The sequence below is a fragment of the Sparus aurata genome, chromosome 15, assembly GCF_900880675.1.
Source record: "Sparus aurata chromosome 15, fSpaAur1.1, whole genome shotgun sequence".
Lineage (NCBI taxonomy): Eukaryota > Metazoa > Chordata > Actinopteri > Spariformes > Sparidae > Sparus > Sparus aurata.
Window position 1 is genome coordinate 5,573,531 of NC_044201.1, and position 9,981 is coordinate 5,583,511.

Genomic DNA, 9,981 nt, shown 5'->3' on the forward strand with positions numbered 1-9,981 from the left:
AACACATTTGCTGCTGATGATTTTGATTGGACACCGTGGCAAACACTACCTCAAAGTTAATCTTTCTAATCAAGCCTCCTGAGCTGGACCTAGTCCTGCGCTGTTCACGGCACTGCCAACTTTCCCATTTCCTTTCATACACTCATTAAGTCGTCAGCAAAGTCAGCCACCTCCAATCTGATGTCTGAGCAATTATCAGCGTCAGTCGGGCAGTGAGGTCTGACGATGCAGTGTTTAACATCGCATGCCTTTTCAAGAGTCTGATGAGACAGTCTGACCTTTGAGGCACAACAGGAAATAATCACTGTGTTACTAAGGTCACTGTGACAGACCCCGTTGTGCTCCATGTCCTTAATCTGTACATGTATGTGGAAATGTTGGTGTTAGCAATAAAGGTCATCCTTTCCATCTGTTTCTAGTCATTAGAAACTGTGTGAACTTGATTCGTATTTTGTCAAAAATCTAAATCATAACCTTTGGTCATGACTGCACAGCCAACTGTAATTTTACTGAATTATTATTCATTTTACAGATGTTCCCTGTATTTTGATAACAAAAGTAAACATGTGAATGTGTAATGTAAAATAACTAGAAAAACTGTTACTGTGAATAACCATTACGATATCCATCTTCTAACTGAAGTTTCTTTTATCACATAAAATACTTTCCAAAATTTGGTTTAATTATACAACTATATAACAACTGTACATTGAAGACAATGCTTGACTGCAATGTTTAAAACAGTGCTGTTAGTATTTGATTTTTATTGTTTTAAATGTGTAAATATCCTTAATAAACATAATTACGGGGGAAAATATCACATAAGATTAAAGCTAAATGTTTCGATAACGGAAAATTAACAACTAGGTTTTAGCCAAATCGTGATCTTCTAATGATCCTTACTAAGTGGCCAATGGGCTAATTAAATCTTAAGCACAGCATTGTTACAACATTGAATTGCAAACTGAAACGTACAGAAATGAACAATGCCAACGTTGATTCTGTTGATCGGGTTGAGATGCAAAACTTCATCAGGTGTTTTGCGAAGAGGCTCATTTCTAATGTGTCCATGACCACAGGAAGGGGACAGCCCAAGTGACCTTGGCCGGATGTGATGGCAACGGGGATGTAACATGCAATCAGCATAAACAGCACACACAGTCTTTGTGTGTGGGCTCTGATGCACTTTCCATTTTAAAAGGACATTAAGGGCTAATGGTAATGGTATCTCAGAGGTTTCCAAGCCTCTTTCCAGTATTACCCTATACACTAGCAGCCAGAGAGCACAGTCCATTTAGAAAGCAAACAATGGATATTTTTCAATAGATGGCACAGGACACAGGGAAAACATGGCCGTGACACAAACAATGACGTATCATGTGCTTAAGCGATTCCGCAATGCTCAAAGTTAATAACCCAAACAAACAGCCAGGAAGGAATAAATTAAAGTGGAGATTTTCAAAGGAAAAGCGTGATAAGGAGTAAACATTTCCTCGACCCTAGACACAAAGTCATTAATGAAACCACTTGACATTTAAGCATCAGTTGCTGTGAACAAAGGTTACAATGGATGCAGAGAAATGCTGTGTACAAAAGCAACCTATTGTATGTGTGCATGTGCATTATGCGTGTGGGTGAGCGCGTTTTTCCATGTGGCTCTTCGGTGATTACGTCCTTTGTTCGTTAACAGCGCGCACACAAGCTGCAGCCAGGACCCTCACGGGAACATGGAGTTTGACACCTCTCATCAAACTCTTAACGCAGATGTGAGAAGCTGCATGTTGGATCTAGCCTGGGATTAGCGATGGCCACGGTTTCTTTATGGCTCAGGAGCTGCACAGAGTTGACGGAATCCAAACAGTGCCGTTCCGACGAGGAAGTCAGGATAGCTTATTAGCAGTCCTGTCCTGTGCTGATTAATTTATTCAGTGTAGCCTCATTTATTTAATCGAGAAAGGGTGATTCATTTGCATATAGTTTAATAGTTGTTCACTTCATAACTTTACCAACCACAGCCACGTTGCATTGGACATTGCTAAAAGCCGTTGCTCCCTTCATTAAGACCAGTCAGTTGTGCAGTTAGGTGCAACACTTCACTCAACACCTTCCCCATGAATCCACTGTGCCATTGTAAAAATAGGCAGCGAAGCAGAGTGTGTAAATAAACCCCCTGCGCTGGCCGCTCCGGGAGGGTCAATAAAACTACAAGCTGAAATGCATTTAGAGATCTTCAATGAGAATCTCATTGTTCATTCTACCCCTGCGATTTGCGAGGATACCCCAGCCAATCAATACAAGGACCATTAGGCTTAACAAACCTGGCTCGTGTATAAACTGCCCACAGCCTCTTAAAAGCAAAAAAAAAAAAGGGGACTCCTGGGAAGTCTGTCTACCTGGGATGGCTCACAGGCAGGTGGTTTGCACTAAGTAGGATGTCATTTTTTTTCCAACATACTGTATTACGACACACATTTGTCAGTGTCAGGTTAATGTGCATGTGGTGATGGCGATAACTCCTGACGACATGCTGAATATCTCGAAAACACACACGTGCATGTGCTGTGTTTGTGCTATGATTTGACATCCAGCAAATGGAGTAATACATGACCATTTTTTTCCATAATGAGAAGTTCTGTTACATCAGTTTTTTTTTTGTTTTTTTTTTACACCACTGTCAGTCATGTCACTCTCCGGCGACAAGCTTCGGGTGGCTGCAAAAATGAGATATGGAGGTTGAAAGAAACGGGACAGTCATGCTCAGTGTGCTGACACAGTGCACCAGGATTTGACATTTAACGTGAGAGCTGCTTTGCTTAAAGCACCCTTTAAATAATAATTCAGTGATCAAAAGTCATCACTCTTGGAAGAACAGAAATGTGGTTTATTGTAGTTCACTTACCATTCATTTAAATGTATTTAATTAATTTGTGTGCCGTCTCTGACAATAGAGTGTGTTGGGAACCATTATGTAGACGTAATGAGCCAAATAAGGCAAATCTCCCCACTTTGTGTGCATTACAATGCTCATTCACTGTAAGATATTATTGCCTAATTTGAAATGGTATTGCGTGTTATTTCATTAAGCAACATTTCTGTATGATTATTGCTGCTAAAGTGAAAAACAAAGTACTACAGAAAGTATAAACAGGACATCGAAATGAGGCACAAAACGTCAGATGTTCCTTGTGAACTCCATACATTCTGCTGTGTTCATCCATAGACGTATGTGAGAGGAAACTAACCGAGAGATCCTGCAACACACAATTTTGTTTCACCACTTAATTGCTTTACTTAGCCTCACTGCTTTTGTAATGGGTAATTGGTTGTCATGACAAACACTTAGTCTATTCATAGCTCAGAGGCTTGTGCAAAAAACGCCTGTGCAAAAACATTTGAAGACAGGATGTAGAGGAGTTCTGACGAAAGCTCACTATGTCTACATAAGCCAGGACTAAAGGGAATGATAGCATGTTATTTCTCTTCTCCACACATAATCTATCTGCCTGATGCAGGCAGACTCCTTGGAACAAAATGATCCCCACCTTTTGGTTACATACCAGCAAACAGTAATTTGCTATTCCTAAGAGCCCTTACATAGGCCCGATGAAGGAAAATAAAGGGAAAAAGAAATGCTGTTGATCACACTGAAGAGAATGCCTCTACTGAAATTTTAAGTTTTTTTCATTGAGACTGTTGACAATGTCATGACATGTGAGCATTAACCAAAGCAGACAGCATTCTCGAAGACCTCCAGCCATGTGCTGGTTGAACACGTGCATTATTCATGTTGCAAGGAAGTGAATAGACAAGACAGTGAAGTATCTGTGACCTCCCAGTCATGATCATGTAACTTAAGTAGAGCACGACAGGAATATCGGTAGGCCGATATTTGCCTGTCACATATATATTAGAGATATAGTGTCATTAGCATATGTATTGTCTGATAAGCCACGAAATTAAAAAGGATTTTCTTGGTTGTTTTTTTTTACAGAGCTTAATGCAGCAGGAAAGGATATTTTTTACCAAAAAAAACATGACAAATTGTCCCCAAAGTCCACACCAGACTTGGTAAAAGAGCATTTAAATATGCTGCTCCCTTTCCTTGGAACTGTTACAAAACTGTCTGAATCTTTCGAGCTGGCCTCACCGGATGCATTTAAAGTGGTTCTAAATGACCTAGGAAAAACAGGACATCTAGCTGTCGATTTTTTTATGTTGATGAATGTATCAGCATTTCATCTTTCTTCATTTTAATTGTTATTTGTCGGTTTTATGTCAGGCAGTGAGATGAAAATAAAACATAGTGAAGTGGCAATTTTAAAACTCTTTCTTAACTTTCTTTAATCTTTTTTAACTTATCTCCAAAGGTTTCAACTTTTTTACTACATGAATCACTATTGTATTGTGTTGTCTTTTAGTGCATTTGATGTTTTTACATTTATTTTATGTATTTTATGAACCATGCAACAGTGAAAATCAAATGTCCATTATTGCTTTATTAATGGACAATACATTTTTTTGAATCTTGAAACTTGAAAACTGGCCAGCTATCCAGCTAACGGCTAAAAGTGCTCTAAGTGCATCATTTACAGTATGATTACAAGTTCTTAAAGCAGTATTCATTGTTGTTGTTTTTTCGCCACTTGGGGGCAGCAGAGCATGTTTTAAACACCACATTGACATATCATCTTTTTTATGTGATATTAGTCGTGGAGAATATGTGAGCAAATTTATATTTTTTTTATTTAATCTGCTTATTTATATTTTCAGCAATACAGGGGCAGGGTACACTCACCAGTCAAACATAGGCCAGAAGCATAGAAACATGCAATCATTCACACTCACATTTACACCTAACAGAGACTTAGAATGAGGAGCAGGATTAGCATTTATCTAATGTCATGTTTAATGAATTTAAATACAATAGTCACTCAGATCTGTGCAGAGAAGCACCCTGATCAAATTCTTTTGTTTATTTAATGATCTTATGTAGGATTAGTTATCTTGTATGAACCATATGGCACTTAACTTTAAATCCGGACATTTAATCTCACATGATTTAAGGATGCCATTTGGCTCACAACATATGGTATCGAACAAATATATGTTTAATGAAATCACACAGCAAAAAAGCAAATCAATTGTGAAAGTGACTGACAAGATAAACCTTAATCCAGTGATGCCTGGGTGATTTCTTTCCCCCAACAGACAACATACACTGCCATTTTCATATTAGAGCTAGCCACAAGCTGGTCCTTTAATCATGTATTTATCTTCTATTATGTCCGTAACTAATGTGCCAAAAATGAGGTCTCTCGGTTCGCATAAATATGCTGGATATTACAGGCTAATAGCTGCACCTAATGTCTTCATGGTTATCAGTCATTTCCTGTCTTTTAGTTTTTTTGTTTAGCTTTATGACCTTTTGACCCCATAGAACCTAATTAATCAATAAGGGATGGTTAGCTGCTTTATATAAAGCATCTCTAGGATCATAATTGAAGGTCTTCTGACACACTGCTAACCCAAACACCCACACCAATTGTCCCACATCACACACACACACATACACAGTAGCCTTTCCCTGAATAATCTTCGGTAACCACAGTGATTGGCAAAACAGAGGGGGGAAAGGATGGCAGGGAGTTGGTTTGTTGGATGGGGAAGGTGAGGAGAAGGGTTTTATTCAGGTTGAATGTTGAAATGAGGCAGAAAAGTGGAGCAACACGAAAATCACCAATGCTTGAAAAGTCGGTGAACAAACGGCCATTAGTAAAGTAATTTTGTCTCTCCACCAAAAGTAGGTTGAAATGCCTTTTTAAAATGCCTTTTTTGCCTTTTACCTCATTAGAGCAGTAACCCTCACGCAGCAGATACAAGTCTAGCTTTGTTTGGAGGGTTGAACACACAAGAAATGAAATCAATGGTTCCGTTATGTGGTTGTGTGACCGAGAAAATGGGTGGTATTACACTAGCTTGTGCAATTATATGAGTCAGAGATGTAACACAGAGAGAGGGAGAGAAAACAAAGACTAAGAGAGATGAATACTGAAAGGAAAAGAATATTGTTGAAACTGTGCTATCTTCTTGATTAAACACTTAGATGCATAATTTGTAGAATATGGCCAAAGGTACCTCAAAAAACATATCAGCAGAGTAACCAAAAAGCTGTGCTCTTTGCTAGTTGTCCTTGGCTTTAGCTAGCTAACATTAGCTAATTAGGTCACCTAATTAGGAGCCAGTGGTACTGTAGTTTGTCTGGACCGGGACTTCAGAGCCCAGTGGGAGTCACCACAGGCGGTGGGCTCAGCTTCTAGATTTGGTCAGAAGACGAAAACTCAATGAATTTGGGATTGGGATGATTTTTCTCAACCAAGCCAGAGGGGATTGTTGAAAAACAAACTAGTGAATATGATTTATGTGGCATTTGACTGACATGTGTTTTTACAATAAGTTAACAAGGCAATTAAGCTCATCTTAGCTTGGCAAAAGAAAGACATTTTAAATTAGGTAACATTTATATTGTATGTATTTATATGTATTCATAGCAAATATCTGCCAGCAAAAGCTACAGGGGGCTATCAGTCTGTCACTTAATGCCAGTACCAAGTGGCCTCATGAGACCAGATAGGTTGGTGCTCGCTGGTTAGCATGCTAACTTCAGGAGAAATCTCGGCAACACAATACATAGAGGTCACTGTCGTTTCTTCACATTCCATTGATTTTTTTTGCTTGTTTTAAATTCAAATTCAGGCCGTATCTTACAAATTGCTCCTTCAATCCTGTCACTATTGTCACTCTATCTTTGAAATATGGTCGCAATGCACGTGGCGTGGCCACCTGGTGGTGACGCAAAACTAGCCTGACAGATGCATTTCAAATGTGGAGGATATTAATCAAGTGAGAGGGACACCGCTGATCCTCAGGCGTAACCAGTGATTGATTCCTGCTGACTGATTGATTGATTTAGTTCAAACAACAACTGAGCTGGCATTTTCTGACACTCTTGAGGAAAATATGCACCGACAAACCGAATCATTCAAACGCCTCGAACACACGTCTGATGAGGTTGATCAGGACAGACAGAGAATGCGCTGTCCTCTCATCCTGAATGCATACATAAAGCACACTCTTTCGTCAGTCTAGAGGATGGCAAATGAAGTTTTCGCTCTGCCATTGTCCTGAGTAAAAAAACTCCTCTCAGCAGGACAAAGCGTCTTGTTTTTTCATGGAAAGAAATGAGCTGTTTCATCAACAAACATTCACCCTGACTCATCCCATGCCTCAGTCAGGGCCAATATGTTCGAGTTTCAAAAAGTCCAGCTAACCTCAATCTTTTGTTCATTTCTACTTCAATTCTGCTCTATCCAAGGTTATGTTGTCTTTTCAGAGCCAGACAACTCATTCTGTTATTAAGTGTTTTGTTGTATGTATCTGGGAACACGCAAACAAATGTTTATAACATTTTCTGTTGCAGATTATATTTTTTCTTTTCCTTCCTTTTTTTGTATTTGCTTCATCTTTGAAAACAAACAGCTGATGGAGTCAAGAAGCCATTTGACTTTGACATCACATTTGTTTCACAGTATCACGACTTGTTGCATCACACAGACATGCCTCAGTTTTTGCGATGCACAGAAGAAAGACTCCAGTCTGCTCGCTGTAAAATGTCATGCTCAGATGCTAAGCAGCTCTACAGGGTGCTGCTGCTGGGCGTAGAGGTGTGGGAGTGACAGCGGGTGGAAAAAACAAACTCACCTTCCGTGGCCTGTGCTTGGCAGCTGCTCCTTTAAGCTCACACGCAGGAAGCACACAAGCATGCACACACATCAATCTCGTCTGTCACAGTATGCCTGCCTGTCACCATGGTAACTCCCTAAAACTACAGCTGTCTGACGGAAGATTGACTTTAGACAGGAGTGACTTGCTGTCATTTGCAAAGGCCCTCGCGCAGACAGCTGCAAATGGAAATTAGCCAAAAAGATGCTGAGCTTTTCACCTCTTTGCGACAGTCGTTGTAACAACCTTCGGATGCAGCATCCAGTTCCTCTGTACTGTGTAATGACACCAATTTCACTACAATATGACCATATTTTAAGATATATTTTAATGAAATAGATATCATTTATAATTATATAGAACATGATATTCTTTTCAAAAGTGCTCAGGAAATATCTTGGTCTTGTCTTGTGAGATTGTCCCTGCTGCAACAGACCCCCTTCAGATGCCCCAGGTATGATTTTGCTGGGTGACATTTTGTAGTGGATGTCCCCATTTGAAACAGATTTGAATCGATCTGGGCCGGGAATGGGACAGGAGATTGATTGTAATGTGTGACAGCCCTATTCCCTAAACTCGTAAGCCTGCCTTTGTAAGAATGCCTCAGGTTAGACAGAAATAGAAAACTAATGAAAATGATCTGTTTGTAGTAGCCTCGCAAATCAATGCATGCAGCAGTCATGTAAGCGACTTCCTGGGATGACAGAGACATTTACTGGTGGCTCATAAGAACATTGACTAAATCACAGAGGCTTTCTCTATCACAATGAAACATCTTCGGCTCTGATAATCCACCAATGTAAATGGGGAATATTTGATTGAGATGTTTTATTCAGCGCTACATCTGGGTGACTGCTGTGACGCAGAAAGCAGAGATACTGATGATTCAAAAACCAATCAAAAAGAGATTCAAATCATCCTTTGGAAAGAGTCTTAACTCTGACAATATGTCAGGCAGTGTTTAATCATGATAGTTCTCTGTAAGATGTGTGTGGGGGGAAGATACAGAAAGACAGACAGGCTGGTTGATAGACATGGATTTAGACACAAGGGGACATGAAGGAGAAGAATGCGTGGAATAAAACTGTCCTTTAACTGTCCATGATAGACCAGTGGACTGCTTTTAAAAACCTGGAGCGTACATTACCCACAATGCAACTGAGCCACTGGTCAGATTACATGCAGCTTCCTCTGAAACCACAAAAGGTTTTAGTACAGTATGCAGCGGTACTCCCCGATGCCTGTAAACACAGCCCAATGTGTAAAACTGGTGGATTTAACCTTTAATGGGAAATTTTTTCATGTAACATCATTGCAATTGAAAGAAAAGAATCAAAGATCATTTTTACACTAAGCAGCAGTAAGCAACCTATGAGCTTTTTTATATTTTTATTTATATTTTTCTATTATATATTTTTTAAGGAGGTCTGGCATGTTGATATATTTAAAAGAAAATTGAGAATTCTCCGAGAGCGTGTGGCAAAACTGCACATGCATCAGTCTACAAGAAAAGCTCATTCACATTCTGTTGACAATTTAAGTGCATTTTTGAAGGTTTCCAACTAAAATGCTTACACGTTGTCTCTTTGAGGTAAAAAAAAAAAACCTTACACGCCTACATCATGCTTTTATGGTTTTTTTTTTGTTGCCCACCCAACAAACCCTCCCTATCTGCCTGATAATGAGGTCAGATCAATCCATTAATTAATCACTGTCTCATATATAGTGGGAATAATCCTAATTACAAAATTTGAAAAAAAGGGAAAATGACATAAGCCATTTGTTTTGTAGATTGTGGCATTATAGTTTGCTGGATGTTTGTTGCACTGCCAGTAAGGTGTATTGCCAAGAGAAAGAGGGAAGCAATGATTGAGTCAAGGTGAAAATGTAAGATTGTCGCTTTGTGTGTATTTGTACTTCCAGCCTTCCCACTTATATCCCCATAATTCAGTATATCACCTGAACTAATGATCCTCATTATATTTACTGGAGTTAATTCACAGTGACTTGCACAGTACAATTAGTTTCTCCATTATTTGTTGGATGAGTGTGTAAGAGAGGAGATTGGGGGCATACATACTACCTACACAAACACAGAAAAAAACAGCTGATAATGTGTTCATATACAATGAAAATGGAGACATTCCTTTGTGCGATTATTTCTCTTAAGGACTAAATCTCTTCTGACAAAGAGAAGAGGCA